At 42.5% G+C, this 15,858-nt stretch overlaps 1 long non-coding RNA gene across 1 annotated transcript; it reads left to right on the top strand.

Moving 5' to 3' along the window:
* Nucleotides 1-205: 205 nt before the first annotated feature.
* LOC130529926 (uncharacterized) lies at nucleotides 206-2,013 on the top strand. Its single transcript, XR_008951682.1, has 2 exons — nucleotides 206-284; nucleotides 1,259-2,013. It is a non-coding gene; the product is annotated as an uncharacterized LOC130529926 (long non-coding RNA).
* The last annotated feature ends 13,845 nt before the right edge of the window (nucleotides 2,014-15,858 follow it).

Raw genomic sequence — 15,858 nt, 5'->3', positions numbered from 1 at the left:
ACAGTTTGGGCAGAAATTGCAGAATACTGACGTGGTTGTTTTGCGTGTAGCTTCATCTTTGTGTGTCTTGTCGATCTCATCGACTGTCGCTGCTCACCTGTTCTCAATACCCAAACGGGTCCCACACCTGTGTCTAATTGGCTCCGCCCCCTTCCACCTGTATTTAAACACCCTTCTCCTTAGTGCCAGATCATCTTATGATACATGAGGTTGTGCATCAGTGCTTTAAAGAAGGTTTACAATCAAACCATCAGAGAAAAGTGTTTAGACTTGGAGAAGAACTTGTGAGTATGTTTCAGTTTTCTGAAATAAAGATTACAGATAAGTCAAAGGTTTGCGTTAATATCAAAGTTAGAGTAGCCATTAGCGCCTCTCCGCTTTGAGTCTGGTCCTGCTCAAGGTTTCTTCCTATTGAGTGTTTCTTTGTCAGTGTTGGTTGTTCTGGGTTTCCATGAAGATTTAATTGCAAGAGAAGCTGTAAGAATAAATTTCAATGGCTTTATTTTTTTGCCGACATGCTTCCAGGTCTGAAGGTCCCGTCCAACGCTCATATTTGACAGTTTAAGAAGAATCATGAACTGACACCTGAATATTTCTCTCGCAGTTGATTCCACAATGCTATTCAACAAGAACATTTGTCAACATTGAACATTTGCAAAAAAATATCTCTCCATATTTCCTGTATTTGGTGATTTAAAAGTGGGTAAAAAAAATTAATCATTCCATTTTACTTTTATTGAGAAGGTTTTTCTTTTGTTTCATGGCTGCAATATGTGACTGGATGTTGGTGTTTTTATTTATTTTTTTATTTGGTCTGCTGAGAATCTTTAAGGACAGCTATCACAGCTAGAATAAGGTCCCAGTCGTTCCACACAGTAGTGCATTGTTTATGATTAAGGTCTTTGAAAGGAGAAAAATATCAGATCAGTGTTTCCAACATTGATTTTCTATTTCTTTTTTTTAATTCCTTCACTCTGTAATAGAAACCACGACCCCTGGAATCAGAATTCTATCATTTGACATCTTTGGAACAATTTCACAGTTCTGCTTTAAAGAGAACCCGTGCAATAGTGCTACATTTATCACCGTAGCAACTCGAGGAGGATAGGTTAATACGTCACACTGGACCCTTGCTGTTATCAATCTTCGTGCCCACTCTTATTATGGCTTTCAGGGGCCCATGTTCCTAAATAGAACAAATGATGAATAATGCACCTAAAATGAGGTAAAAGTCACCACACTTGCACTTTGCTTTCAGCATGTCAGCCTTGCAGTGATGGAACTCGCAGTGGAAAAAGCCTGATGGCATTAGAGGTTGATTTAGAAACTCCGAGTTGAGAGCCTGGAGAGACGCTGAGCACAGAATTATCAGGAAGTTGAGCAGAAAGGTGAAGCAGGTCCGGGTCACCGGGAGGAGGTTGACCTTTCCGATGGCCAGCAGCAGTGTTGGAACCGATCTGGAGGTCAGCTACAAAAGCAGGAACAGTCCTGAGGCTGCGGAGAAGACAAGGAACCAAAGGGCGCTGCAGCACAGGGGCCCCTGGAAGCCAGGAGCTGCGCTTCACTGACAAAACCCTTCAACCGCTGTGATTGGCTGATACAGTTGCATCTGCGGCTCTGCTGAATTTATTAGCGAGCTGCACTGTTTTAGGGCTGGTGTGGTATCACTATTTACAGAGCTGACTCGGCTATCATCACCCAGCCTGAACACTGAAGCAGATTAGTGTTTAGTGCTTGTACTGCTTAGTGGAAACAGCTTTAATGACAGCTAAAGAGGGTAAGCGGCTCAAAACTTCAGAGCATTCTGAAACTTGAAGCCAAACACCCTAAAGGGGCTGTAGTCTCACCTAAAATGATTGTTTGGGTTTTTTGGGGGGTAAGAATGCTGTCTGGCATATTTTAAATGATTTGATTTTTAAAGATGAATACAAATGTAACAATAAGCACATTAATTGTACCTTTTAATATCATGATCAATTGATTTAAAAACCCTTTAAATGTCCTGAAACTGCATTCCTTTGGGTTTTACTCATGAGTCAGCATTCAAGATAATTATACGTCTTACAGGAAGGACGGGGTCCTAACAGAGCATTACTACTATACCAGTTGGAACCTAGTTTTAATTACAGTTTAATGAGCGTCCATCTGCTGTAATAGTCTTTACATGCGCAACTTTTACTGATCGTATACTTCGCCTCCATACAACCGTAGAGAACAAATGGTGTTTCCTGGAAGAAAACAAAGACATCAGCTTTGACTGAATATGGATGGGAAATTATTAAAAATGCTGCCAGTGCCAACAGCTGCTGTGTGATCCTGCATAATCGTGCAGAATTGAACTGTTGGGGGAGCTCAGAAACAAGAGGCAGTGTTACACATGCTGTTAAGGCGAGAAAAGACGTTTAAAACATGATCCACTCAAAGTCTAAGGTCGTTAAAGCTGCACATGGGATTTGACAATTTGTATTCTAGTGTCATATTCAGCAGTAATTCAAGTGGAGAAGTAGATTGATGAATATCGGGTTTGAATCTGAGACTATGATGCATTGATGGAGGGGAGCTTACGCCTGATGGAGCCAGGCAGCAGCTGGGAGACCGGTTAAGATTGCAAAGGAGCTGTTTGGTTAGGGAGGGAGTTCCTGAGTGAGAGGAGATAAATATCTGTCTGCTACAGCATCAGAATGAGATCTGTTTTCCCTGCCGCCGCATCACTGAACGAATCAAACCCGATACAAGACCGACACAATTGTTGTACACAAAGTGGAACAGAGCTTATAGTTCTGTCGTATCCACAGGCTGCTCTACTGTGCAGGACAAATACTTGGTGTTCCCAGCAATAGGAAAGAGTTTAAGTAATAGCTGTCCAGGCATGGCTGCTAATGCTAGTGGAATTAGATAAGAGCTAATGTAGCTTTGAGAATACTGAAATAATGCAGAGGACAGCAATCTGTCCTGGCCTGGAGATGATCAAACAGAGATCTTAAAATGCTTTTGAGCAAAAAAAGGCAAGATTTGCATTCATTTGAAAATGGGAGACAATGTGGAACGTTTGTGCTCCTGATTGGTCAATGCACTGGTACAAGGAACGGTTAATTGGGATGTAAAACATAAGTATAGAAATGATCCACTAAAGATTTCTCATCAGATCTGTGAACAGGAAGAGCCAATGGGCACGGAATTTGACGATATAGCAAGGTGTTGCTTCAGAAAGCACCATTATCAACAGCATAAAACTTTCATGAAAATCTTAACTCTTCATGTAATAAGCCCCAAATTAGAAAACTTATGGACGTTTAAGGCCCCTGTTGAGAGGGGCTCAGCTGCTTTCCACCAAGTTCTGCTGCGAGACTTCAAATATTAACTTGGCCTCCCTTTCCGTCTCCTTGGAGACCAAAAAGGAAAGCGGCATCAGCTGAACATTCATCATGATCAAAGTGAAAGCGATGTATCTCTTCCTATGCCACGCAGCTCCGGCCTGTTCATCTGTACTCAGTCCCATACGCTGTCCTGCTCTGAGTTCCACCTCAGAGGAAACGCACCAAGCAAAGACAGACGTCAAACACAATTAACCACAAAAGTATCCCCAACTTTCCCTTTGAAAAGAGAGGAGGCAGATTTAAAGACATTTTCCTCATACGCGCTGCCACTCAGCTCCACCCGTCTCCGCCTTAATCAATTTTGAACTCGGTGGAGAAACGGGAAGAACACCTGATGGCCTCTGATGGACTTGATGAAGGATAGAAAGTCCACAGCAGTGCTGTAGAGGAGTAACGTCTGTAGCAGTTTGGTTAAATGTCAGGGATCTGCTGCTATTTCCAGATTAGACTGAGCGGTCCGCCCACAGCACTGATGCTGCGCCATATTGTCAGTTTCTGAGTGAACGCATGAACATTTGTCACGTCAGTGGGTGCGAGCACAGTGTGTGTGTGTGTGTGTGTGTGTGTGTGTGTGTTCTTGTAAACACGACCTAGTGAGGACACAAATTTAAATCTCACCTGTAAGTGGATATTTCTGTGAGGGCACTTTTGCTGGTCCTCAATATTTCAAAGGTCTGTTTGAGGGTGAAGGCTGTTGTTAAAGTTGGGGCATAAATCAGGATTAAGTATTCAGTTGTCATGTTTAAGGGGATGAGGAATACATTTCATCAACAAAAGCTCTTTAAAAGAAGGAAGTACGCGTTGGGTGGGTGTGACAGTTCATCTGCTTTATTTAATCAAGTAACTGAAGTACCTTTTTTTATTTTTTTTTTTATTTTAAAAAACCAAAAAACCCCCCCGCATTTCAGCGGTACTGCGTCTGAAGAAAGTGTTTATGCCCTGAATTCTCTTCCACGACAGCTCTCAGGTCATCGTTTTTGATTTGTCAACCATAAAACTGGTTTGTGGCGGCTGTTGTGCTGGTAAATTAAGAGAATCCTTTCATTCTTGGGTTTACACCACTGGTTCAATTCTATGCTGCCTACCCATTAATCATTCCTCTGGAAAAAGATTTATAAAGCAAACCTGGTAGACCTGTCACATTTCCCACTGGATAAATTGAAAAATAGTGTGAAGGCAGCTAATGAAAAGATATCTTGGGGATCTGTGTTGTTTGTGCAGGTCTCTGATCTCCTCAGGCAAATCATTCAATGTCTAAGAGCCGTGACTGCAAAGGCTCTATCACCTGTGTGCATCAGGGTGCCTCTGAAGCTGTTCTATAGAGGTCTTCAGGGAGTGGGAAGAGATTTCTGCATGCTTAAATCAACTTTTATTCATATCAAACCAAAAAACATGACGATTTAAGGCTCCCCAGGATTCCCAGTCGAAATCAATGAAGTAACGTGAATTTCAAAGCTCCATGATTTCTTCTTTCTAAGAATAGCAGCAGTAATAATGAGGAATAACTAAAGCTGAGATCAAGTGCCACCTCAATCATGAAAATATTATTGTATATCATGTTCTGTTGTGTCACTAATAACCATTTCGCTGCTCCTCCTCCGTATTTAAACAGTTTCTCATCAAACTCTCCTCAGATGTGACAGATTCTGCTCTGTTTTTTTAAGCCCAAAGTAAGAAGGCCGACAAAGAAGCTCCAAGGTTCTTTTCTGAACCCTCTGGAGTTTTGCTTTGTAAACATTAGAGCAAATCAAATCTGGAGAGTTTTCACATGAATGTAGGGCTCAATCAGGGACAAGGCCACTGATGACATACGGTTTTATAGAGGACCTTAAAATTCTGATACACAAGACCTCCAGATCCAAAGTGTTTTCACTTAGGGTGAAATTCCACATTCAGTGCATCTGCTAACGATGAACAAATGGAAGTTGCGGTCATATTAAAACTCTGGAATTTACGTCATTTCTCTGCCACACAGTTCCATAACCTGAGAAACAAGCAAGCAAAGCGTGTGTAATAAACACACCAGAATGACAACATATGAATGTGTGTTTATTACACACGCTTTGTGTGTAGAGCGTGTGTAATAAACACACATTAGAATTACAACATACTGCGGCTTAAACATTGGAAAACTTTGGAAGAGGACAACGTTTTGGGGAAATCTGTTAAAGGTTAATGACATATACAAGCAGCAACATGCATGTAAACACGGTGAACTCACAGAACACTAACACCCAGAGAAGATCTGAGCAGGCACACGTCTGCGATGACCTTTCTCCAGCCTCATCTTGGAATTATTTCCAAACAGAGGCTTAACGAGAACGTCCAAAGTGCATAAATTAAATGTCACTGACTGACCAACAGTGTTGGGCTGTTTTATGTGGCCTTGGCTGCAGCAGGTTGGGATAATCTTAATTGTACTAAATTATATCCCTCTTGACGGTTGATGCACCTGGAAGTAATTCTACTTTTCTTGCGCACTGCAGCTTTCAAACACTGTTACGTCTGAGTTCTGTCCTTAGAAACTCGTTAACAGCTGGTAAATGTGTCCAAACCTCATCCGGGATCCAAAAATTAACGTTTAAAGCGAAGTGAGGAGCAAATGATAAAGCAGAGATGCATTCAAATGCAACATATTTTCATTAAATGCATAAAATATAGCTACCAGTCTGGCTACTGTTGGCTTTTGCGGCAAATGACATATGGCTGTTGCTGAAATATATGTGAGAACAAGCCTGGATCTTGGGGGCATGTCTGAACCAGATCACCGTATTATATTTATTCATTGGTGGGAGAAGCGGAGCATTTGCAGTTGAACTATAATTGCTTTGGATTAGCCTCTGCTCGTCTTCAATGACCTTTTGCAGATGACTGACTTTAACAAGCTCCTGCTTCACATTGCCGAGTCAAATTCTGATCATGCATATTGACAACAGCCCCTCAGCAGGGAATATCAAAACCCTTCTGAAAAATCTCGGCCCTTTGAAGGAGCCAAGACCTGCGGCGTCGGACTCTGCATTCACTCAGGACGCATCATTGGGTCAAAGTATTTACCATAGAGACTTAGACTTTTTTATTTAGCTTTTTTGCTAATTTTCCATTTTCTTCAAAGATTTCAATGGCATTTGTGTTGATGTAATGAATAAGAGATGCCTGCCAACCAATGTCCCCTCTAATTTTTCATGTGTCTGAGCAGACACACAAGCTCCCTCAGCACACTGAGGACCACTGTGAGCAACATCAGATGGGTACGCTGTGGCCACACCAGTATCAGGTTTGTTCAAGACCTTGGATCATAGCAAGTTACCTGGCTTATTAAAAGAATCAAAGGACAGCAGCACATAAAATGAAAAAGACAAAAATCTTGTTCATGAGATGTGTACTATGTTATATGTGAGAGTCCTGCTTTAACCATAGGAAGAGTCACTCAGTTTCACCACTTGTTCTTCTGTGCACATACTCCGACAGCCATTCCATCTTAAAAGAACCGCATTTCTTTTTTTACTTTGGCTTGATGAGTGGATGTGGCTCTGCCCGTTCGTTTCGCCATGATAAGGGATTAGCATTTGCGTCTCTTAACTCCGCTGCACCGTTAACTGGCTAACGTGCACGGCGAGTAAAGGCAGGACACATACGCAAACACTCAATGCTGATTGGCTGCGTAGCGTAGGTGAACTGTATCGGATTATTGGCTGGACACCTGTCGCTCATTGAGTTACGTTGCGAAATGGTGCAAAAAACTATATGACTGGTCTAATTAACTAGATCATATCAGTTCTAAAATTAGATATTAATTAATACGTTTCTGCATAGATTTTATGTGTGCGCTGAGTATGTGCAAGCAGTGCGCGATTGCGCAAGCGCGCAGTTTAGAGGGAACGTTGCTGCCAACACGTTCTCTGCTTCAGAGAGCCGTCTGGTTAAACAGTTGCACGTTTTCATTAGGACAAAAAAACCCTGACTGTAACGGCACCGACTGCCATTTTCGACGATTCATCCTTCTAACTGGTCGCGCCAGGTCACACGGCGGCGGCGAGGCTGCAACTTTTGCATCACAAACACGGCACACAGACAGAAAGAGTCTCATCCATCGGCAGATTGTTCCAGCTGCTGGATGCTGCTGCTCAGTCGGCATTGCTAATGTAATTTTGTGCATAGATTGAGTTTGATTTCATTAGATATTCCTTTATTTTTTTACTTTTTGTTGTCCTTGTTGGATTTTACTTTATTGTAATTTGAAATAAAATCGTCTTTTCTATCACCACTACTACCAAATACAACCATTTCTTATATAAAATATTTCTTCACTGTGCGGCTATAAACTGCTGCTGATGCACAGTTCTGCCACCTTCAAATACAGCAGCTGTTTATGGATGCAGCTGTTTTCTCTGTTTTGCCACCTTATTTATTCCCATCAGGTGAGGAAGAGGTCAGAGGTGAACTTGGTGGACCAGCTTCAGGTAAAACGGAGCCGAGGTCACTCGGAGGAATTGGGGAGCCTCCATCTGACCCCGGGTGCAATCGTTTCTCTGACCTTTGGGACATTTTGCTCCTGTCTGCATGGCACCTAATCCAGATGTGCTGAACCAGGCTGTTCACAGGTCAAAGTGTGGTGGCTTTGCCAACTGTGGGAGCAGATTTAATGGAAAAGAGCCGCCCCATCGGTCTTCACAGTGAATCCCTCATAACCATCAAAGTGAAGGAAAACAAAACCATTTCCCAGCAAAACGTCTCTTTTAATGAAAGCATGTGAAGGTCACTTTTATAGTTCATTAGCAGATATATTTAATGTCTTATCGGCTTTAAATCTTGTGGGTTTTTCAACTGTAATTATGAACATGCATGTGATGCAAAGGCATGAAGTAGTAATGAAGTTTAAATGTTGCGAGACGTTCTCTTGTCCTTGTCCAACACCATTTTAAGTTGCTCCCATCGTCTCCTCTCAATGACGACTCTGCCGCTGACGTGTTTGTTTAACTATCGTTTACCCGCTGATGGAGGCTGGCAGCTGTGTACACAATGTGATGGCTTTTAAATGAGACGTAAATGGCGGTAAGATGGCCGGAGCTGTTCTAGCTCATGGGGTTTTGTTATCAAGAAGGAAAACGCCACGAGTGGCGGTTCAGCAAGGACGTGGGAGCAATGTTCTTTACAGGAGGCAGGATGAAATCCCCCTTACCCCCTCAACGGCTGTCTGCTGTGAATGACAACCAATCCACTCCTGAGGACGTCTCACGTCTGGTTTGAGGCCATTGACTTGCTGTATCAATTTTGCCCCCTGCTGACAAATTTCAAGCATGTCCCCATTCTTCCATTCGAGCTGACGCAGCCGAGCCCATAAAAAGAGACGATCAATATTCTTCATTCCATTTCAGGCAAAAGTTCAGATGCTCAGAAGCCTGCGACATGCTTTTGTTTGTCTTTTTTTCCCCCCTTTCTTTTGGTTTGTTTACAGCAACGTTCCCGACGATCACGGTCGATAAATTTAATGTCCCAGAGCTGGGTGTGCAGGCACAGGAGGGGTTCTGAAGCGCAACTATGGATGTTTATCACCGCGGATACCAACTATCTGGCAAGAAAGAAAACAACACACAAATATGTGTGATTACATTCAGCCAAAGCGGCATCAGGATGTGTGGACAGATGTTTATCAGGGCTGGTTGACATCAGCGTCCCACATCCTGCTGCTCGCTTCTGCTGAGGCGCAATCTTGATGCGGGGCGATCACGCCATTGCAGCCTCCGGGTTTTGCACGCGAGCAGCACCAGATCCAGGAGGAGTCGGCATCCATGTGCATCAAATGCTGAAAAGCTGCGCAGAGGAAAAGTCTCTTCTGTGACCTGGTCCAAGCAATGATTTATGAATCCGTGCACGGCTCTCAGGGACCAGCTGCAGCGGGGAACACACCGGCAGCTTTGACCTTTGACCTTAAGCGGGAATTGCCCTCATGACGGATAAACAGAGGGGTGACTGATTCCATCAGAGTTCACCGGTGAAGCTTTTGCTAGCTTTTCCATCTGAAGCTGAAAGTGTGCAATATAAATGAAGCTTAAAACTCGGGCGGGAACCTGGGACTGGATGACTGCGGCTCCTCGCTGGGGCAGGAAACGGCTGAGGTCAGAGTTCAGCAGGTGATTTTATGTGTTACAGTAGAGACACAAGCTTCTAACATTTTGTTATCGCTGTATTGAAATGATTCTATGCAGTTTCTGTGAAGCAGAACCCTCTCCCACTCTCTCACCCACACAGGCTCCCCCAGCTTGCTTGATCTGACTCAGAAAGTTGCTGTGGCCTATTTATGATAGCTAATAGAAGCAGCTAAATTGTAGCGCTTACAAAAGCTGTGAAAACCTTTCAGAAGTTCAGCAAATTCTGCACTACCTCATTCATACAAATCCAACTTGATAGCACTCTGTGGTCTGTTTATGTGAGCAAATTTAGTTGAGACAAAGTAAAGTGGACAAAGTAATACAGGGGGATCTTCCAGTGAACTCTATTAGTGATAAAGAGAGAGATAATCCCATTTTCTTCTTTTCCTCCTGGTAAAATATGTTTTTTTTTTGTCTCTGTCACCAGAGGTTTCCTTAATTGACCCAAACAACCAGGCTGTGCAATCAATAACATCTTCCCTTTACTACATCGGTCTTCCGCGCCTCCTCATCCGCCGCCATTAACCGTCAGGCAGACGGCGGCATCGCCTCTCAGCACCCTCTCCTTCAGATTGACAGGCGGCCACACCGTCTCTAAGGTCAGCAGGCTAATTGGTTTGTGCACATCATAGATGGACCATTAGGGTACGCGACTGCTAAGCTTAAGAAAAATCCCTCTCAGTCTCCAGCTCTGAGAGGGCCTGATAGAAGCAATGATAGCGGTCCGGCAAAGTAATAACCTTCAGTTTCATCAGTCAATCGCACACAAAGGAGCAAATCTTGTTTCCTAATTTATTGGAAACAAGGGTTTAAAGCTGGATTTATTTTGGAAAGCAGGGTTAGCTCCGATCACACATCCACTTATTGTACATTTCCACCTTTAACTGTGAAACAAGCTGTCAGAAAGTGTTCTGATGTAAAATGTTCCGCCTGTGCATCAAAATCACAGCTGAAGTGGCATCAGTCTGATTATTCTTGCAGCCCTGTCTGCCCTGGAGTCACTTTATATCTTTTTTTTTTTTCTTAATTTTCACTGTCATTTTCACTCTAAAGGCCCTACTCAATGTTACAGCTTTAGAAAGTGCATATTAATACAATTTCCTTGAGGTTATTGAGGGATAATTACTTTTATTTCCTTTTTGATTTAAATGTAATCTGTCGTGTCTTAGATATTTGGAGAGCAGAATCATGCCGCTCCTCTTCAGTATTTTGGTTGTTCCAACAGTAACATCCTTGTCTAAAGCTACAACACAAAACATCATACATATTTTTATACTCTTCTTCGTAAGTTCTTGGCTTGAGTAGGTCTGTTATGTTTTTTTTTTTTTAAAGCTTTTCAGGCCTTTTCTTCAGGCTGCAAACCACCGCGGTGATTTTATCACATCTGACAGGTTGCTGCTGACCAGCGGTGCCCCATCATGACGCAAGCTAAAGAGACCCGCCTCTTTTTAAGTGTGTTGATTTGTTGTAACCATAGATTGCCCCTCACGGTTGGAGACAACATTCATTTTTACCACTGACATGAGTTTCACGTGGCTTCAGAACTCCATGACTTTATTTGCGATGCTGATGAAAAACCAAAGCCACAAATGGTGACTTACAAATTTGTTCATCTGAAACCATCAGATGTGATTTCCTCTCTTTCTGTGTTGGTTTAGCTGAAGAATAAACAGTATTACAACGAATATGTTGCCAAACACAGCAGGTAGATGGAATGGAACAGAGGCTGGTGCTGCCTTTCCATCAAGCTCAGAAAATAACGTCACTGACGCGATGTCGGCGCTGTAAACTGGCTGTAAACCCTCAGATCCTCATGTCTGCGTTGATGCAGCAACATTAGCCACTTAATGGTTTAATACAGTCCTACCAGGGTGTGACAGTGACATCTGTAAGGCCACCGGTGTATGTCCACTTCACTCTTACTTTATAAATAGACTATTACGTCCGCTCTTCATTCACACTTGTTCCGACCACCAGCTGCCCCCACCCCATCCCAGGTCATCTCCCTCAGCTCATTAGGGAGCAGCAGCCTGTAATTGGGTGTGGAGCCTGAGAACCAGAGGAGTGGATGGCTGGACACAGACTGCAGGAGTCAATTACCAGAGCTGACAGCGACCGGGAGAGGAAGGTACAACAGACATCCTGCAGTGACGGGTCTGAGTGAGCTAAAGGGAACCGCGGGACTCTGCTAATATGGGAGCACCATGCTAATTTTCCTGTCAGTGTCACAGTAACAGCTTGGATTGAATGTCTTAGTTTTGATCATCAGTTAAGGTTAATAATGTTAATAACATAAGGCTACACTTACAGTCCCTATATAAAAAGTGTAGACTTTTAAAAAAATTAATTTATAACTGAATCAGGAATTAGCTGCAGTAATATGAAGGATGCAAGGACAGTAATGTAAACTGCTGCCTTTATCAGGTGCTGCTTTGTTTTGGTGGGTTTTTTTCATTTAAAATCACATGATCTCACGTGCACTCTTGCCACAGTTGATTCAGAGTGGATCCATTGTTGCTACGATCTCACATTGCAACCCTTCCAAACAAAGTTGATCGCAGCATCCCCTGTTCCCATCAGAACTGACAGAAATGTGTCTATGAGTTCTAACTTCTCCTCTCACAGAAACAGTAATAATAACGTCTGGTCACTGACATCTTTTCCTGTCTGAGGGATTATTTTTACACATCTCCACTATCTCTAAGCGTTCAGCAAGCCTTTATCTCAAGCCTCCTTTTATTATTAGCATTTCCCTTCTGTTGCCAATCTAATATGTATATATGTGCATCTTACGACACACAGGTGATTCACCTCAACATGTCTGAGTTAAATGCATAGTTCATTTATTTGTTGGTGATAATTTAGCAAGCATTTTTATAAATACATCTATTAAAGGTGTCTATCACAAAGGTTTCCTTCAGTAATATCTTTAAGGTGTTGTAACCTTTTGCTATTCTGATCGCCGTCTTGTTTTGCTTGCTAATCTTAATAACATTCACCTGCGTCATTAAACTGAGTTATTTTGTATGTCTTGTTGTTCTGACAGCAGAAACGGATCAGAATTACATGTAAAATTCAGGAATTACCGCGGTAGTATGAGGATTAATAAAAGATTACCAGAGCATTTGGATTTTTTAAGCCATTAATGAGATTATCCTGGTGTGAATCAGTATTTCCTTACAAATCCCGCAGGGACAGGTGCAGCACACCATCAGGCATTATCATTTCCTCAAATTTGAAACCCTCTAAAACAATGAAATGAGACAGACTTTGGCACTTAAGAACAGAAAATGCAATAAAACTCCAAAAATTAGATAATTGAAGCAGACATGAGATGGTTTCCTTTGCTAATATAAAAACCACATCTACTTTTGCTGCAACAGTTGCTGCAACATCAAAAGATCACTTTGAAGGTAAAAGCATGTGGTGACGCCTTGGTGGGCGTTTGTAAGACGCTTCACTTTGCATCATTATCTCCATGTTCTGTAGCTGGGAAATTTCCTTTACTGTATAGAAACGGGTGGTCCAACTATTGTAAACACCCCCACAGTTTCCAGCTTGTGGTTATCAGGTAGACACATAGTGTGTAAGTGTGGTTTCACAGAAACAATGACAACTTTCCAAAACCCAAAACAAAGTTTTTCTTTCTCTTCCAACTCCTACGCAGAGCAACTTTATTACAAACCAAGACATTAACCTCTGTAGTAAACAGACATTGGTTGGAAAGCTGAAGAAGACACATCGGGTTCAGCGGAACATTGATGCCGAAGAGTTTTGTTTTTTTAACATATACAACTTAAACTACTTATATGGTGTTTTATGCTAGATCTAAAATGACATTAGCATTTTGTAAACTTTTTAATTTAACAGTTGATATTGTTGCTGCAGCACAATTTGCAAGATCCTTTAATTACCCACACTGAAGGGGTAAAAATCAATCTTTTTTTTAACGCATTACAGTAAAATGTCACCTGCTTTCATATATGGCCATAAAAGAAATTTATGGAGAGACAGTATGGTCTCACTTATTTAGCTAATAGTGTCACCAAAGTGAGGGAGAAAACAAAAGGTTAGCCATTATAAATCCACTTTAATAAGAACAATTGTATTTGTTTAATGATGTCCCTGACTGATGAAGACCTCTGCCATCTTACAGAGTTTTCATAAAGGAAAGAATTTCCCTGGTCGTATTGAAATACTGGATTTCTACTAGCAGCTTATACAAAGATTAATAAAAATAAGAATCCCTAATCAAAAGTACATCTGTACTCCAGCTGTCCTTTCAAAAAGACTTTTGCTCTGTTTGGTAAAAGGGTCAACCTGCATTCCACACTCCTGCCTATCAGGTAGTGTTTTCCTAGTGTTTTAGCTGATGTCTCTCAGGTGTGGCCCTTGTTGGCCATTTCTGTCATTCAGTGGATTAATACTGGCCCAAAAGATTGCACTCAAGGTCCACATAAGGGTCGCGTTCCAGCAGTTGAGAATCGCTGGCTGAGAGGGTTGCTATGATGCCAGTTAAGGCCATCTACCAATCGGATTTCCACAGCGCAGTCACATGTAATTAACAGTAAAACATATAACCCAATGAACTGAGGTGCAGACCTATAGCTGCTCTCATCCGAGTGGAAGTCCTGCCATTAAAGTGGAACATCAGTCTGGATACAGTTAGCAGACTCTCCTATGTGTGGCTATTAGTGATCATCAGATGGTCTTGTTGCTAGGAGTCGGTGCTTTAAGGTCACATTACATAGGAACTATAAATGGTTACAAATGAGAGATATTTTGCTCTACCCTGCCAATGATAATGATAATACTCTGGAATATCAAGTCTTCCTGGCTAATTTTCTAGTTTACAAAATTCACTGAACTCATTAAGCCCACTCCAAACCACTGGAATGGTCTGAGGTCGCCTCGCCACGTCTGAACTGTGACCAATGAGATTTATAATGCCAGTGTAATGACACTGCTCATCCTGGACCCTCAGGCTACCGTGGCCTGACTTCTGCGTGACACTTTTTTTTAAAGCTCTTCAATTGTATTTTCCTTCATTGTGATTCAAATCCAATAACATTTGTAGCTGTAGATGGACCGAGAGGAAATCTCTTTTCACGGCGATTACCTACGGTTTCTGTGTTTGCAGTGGAACAAAGATCCGCCGCACTAAAACCCAGCGCTTAGACGCTCTTTGTCCTCATCCAGGCTGTGCCGTACTTAGTCATAAACCACTGAAGATGTTTGTCTGAGGACTCTGGAGGACGGCGATTGCAGCCAATCGCTCTGGAGAAAGTTAACAGAAGCACAGCAAATCTATCTGAGATGAAGTAAATGAGCTGCTCCAGCTGACAAACAGCCGATGGGCTCATTCTTCACGGGCTCTCTGACAAACAAATAATCACTGCGAGGGTTGTCATGTCAGAAAGTGGACAGCCCATCATTTTCATCCTCTTGACCTTGGCAATAATGAACCTGGTATCTTTGTTTTTGTTGTGTAGTGGTGTCCGGGCCTCTATGGCATTGGGGTTACAACCTCCTTCAAAATAGTAAGGAGAAGGCTGCGTGCTTTATGAGTAAAGGCCTTTCTTGAGATGGTGAAGCAGTTCCTCCACAAGGTCAAGCTTGATTGAACCGCTTGTCTCCACGTTTGTATTCAGGAGCTCAGAGTGGACGCCGCCAGCGCGAAGGCTGAGGCTGGTGCCAGTGCAGACGGATGTTCTCTATGACTGTTTTTAAAGGGGCTGCGTTGCCTCGGTTCCTGTTCTGTAATTTCACAGCTCAGGCTCTCTTGACATGGTGAGAATAAATTAAACAGTCTATTGAGTTTACTTTGTCTGCATCAAACTTTTAAAAGGGCGGCACTCAGGAAAAGAAGAAATGTGAAAAAGCACTGTGAGAGGGACCCGAGCACCATAAGAGGGGCTTGGGAATGTGCAGAAGCTCCACTTACAGGAGCAGCACTGAACCAAACAAAAGCTTCTTCAGGCTTGAAAGAACCTTCATGATCAACCTTATTAGATTGACAGAGACATGGAAACAAGAATATTGAGGCATTGCTGTTTAAATAAAAGACCAAAACATGCCAAAAGAAACATAAAAATCATAAATGCAGTTCCAATAACGTGAGATTAAATTAGGTGCAGTATGTAGCAGCTGTTGGCCGCTCTGTTGTGGGTAATTTACGTATAAAACCTGCACGCCAGCCTGGGGTTTCGAGTACACGCTCAGTAAAAGCTCTGGGAGGTGTTTCCTGTTGTGGGGTTGCCATGTTATCAGCGAGAAATGTCAGTCATCCGGGCAGGTGTTGCTCCTGGGACCGAGATCAGAGAGGATCATGT

Source organism: Takifugu flavidus, chromosome 1 (genome assembly GCF_003711565.1).
Source record: "Takifugu flavidus isolate HTHZ2018 chromosome 1, ASM371156v2, whole genome shotgun sequence".
Classification (NCBI taxonomy): domain Eukaryota; kingdom Metazoa; phylum Chordata; class Actinopteri; order Tetraodontiformes; family Tetraodontidae; genus Takifugu; species Takifugu flavidus.
The sequence above is the reverse complement of the archived record's forward strand: the minus strand, read 5'-3'. Positions and strand labels throughout refer to the sequence as shown.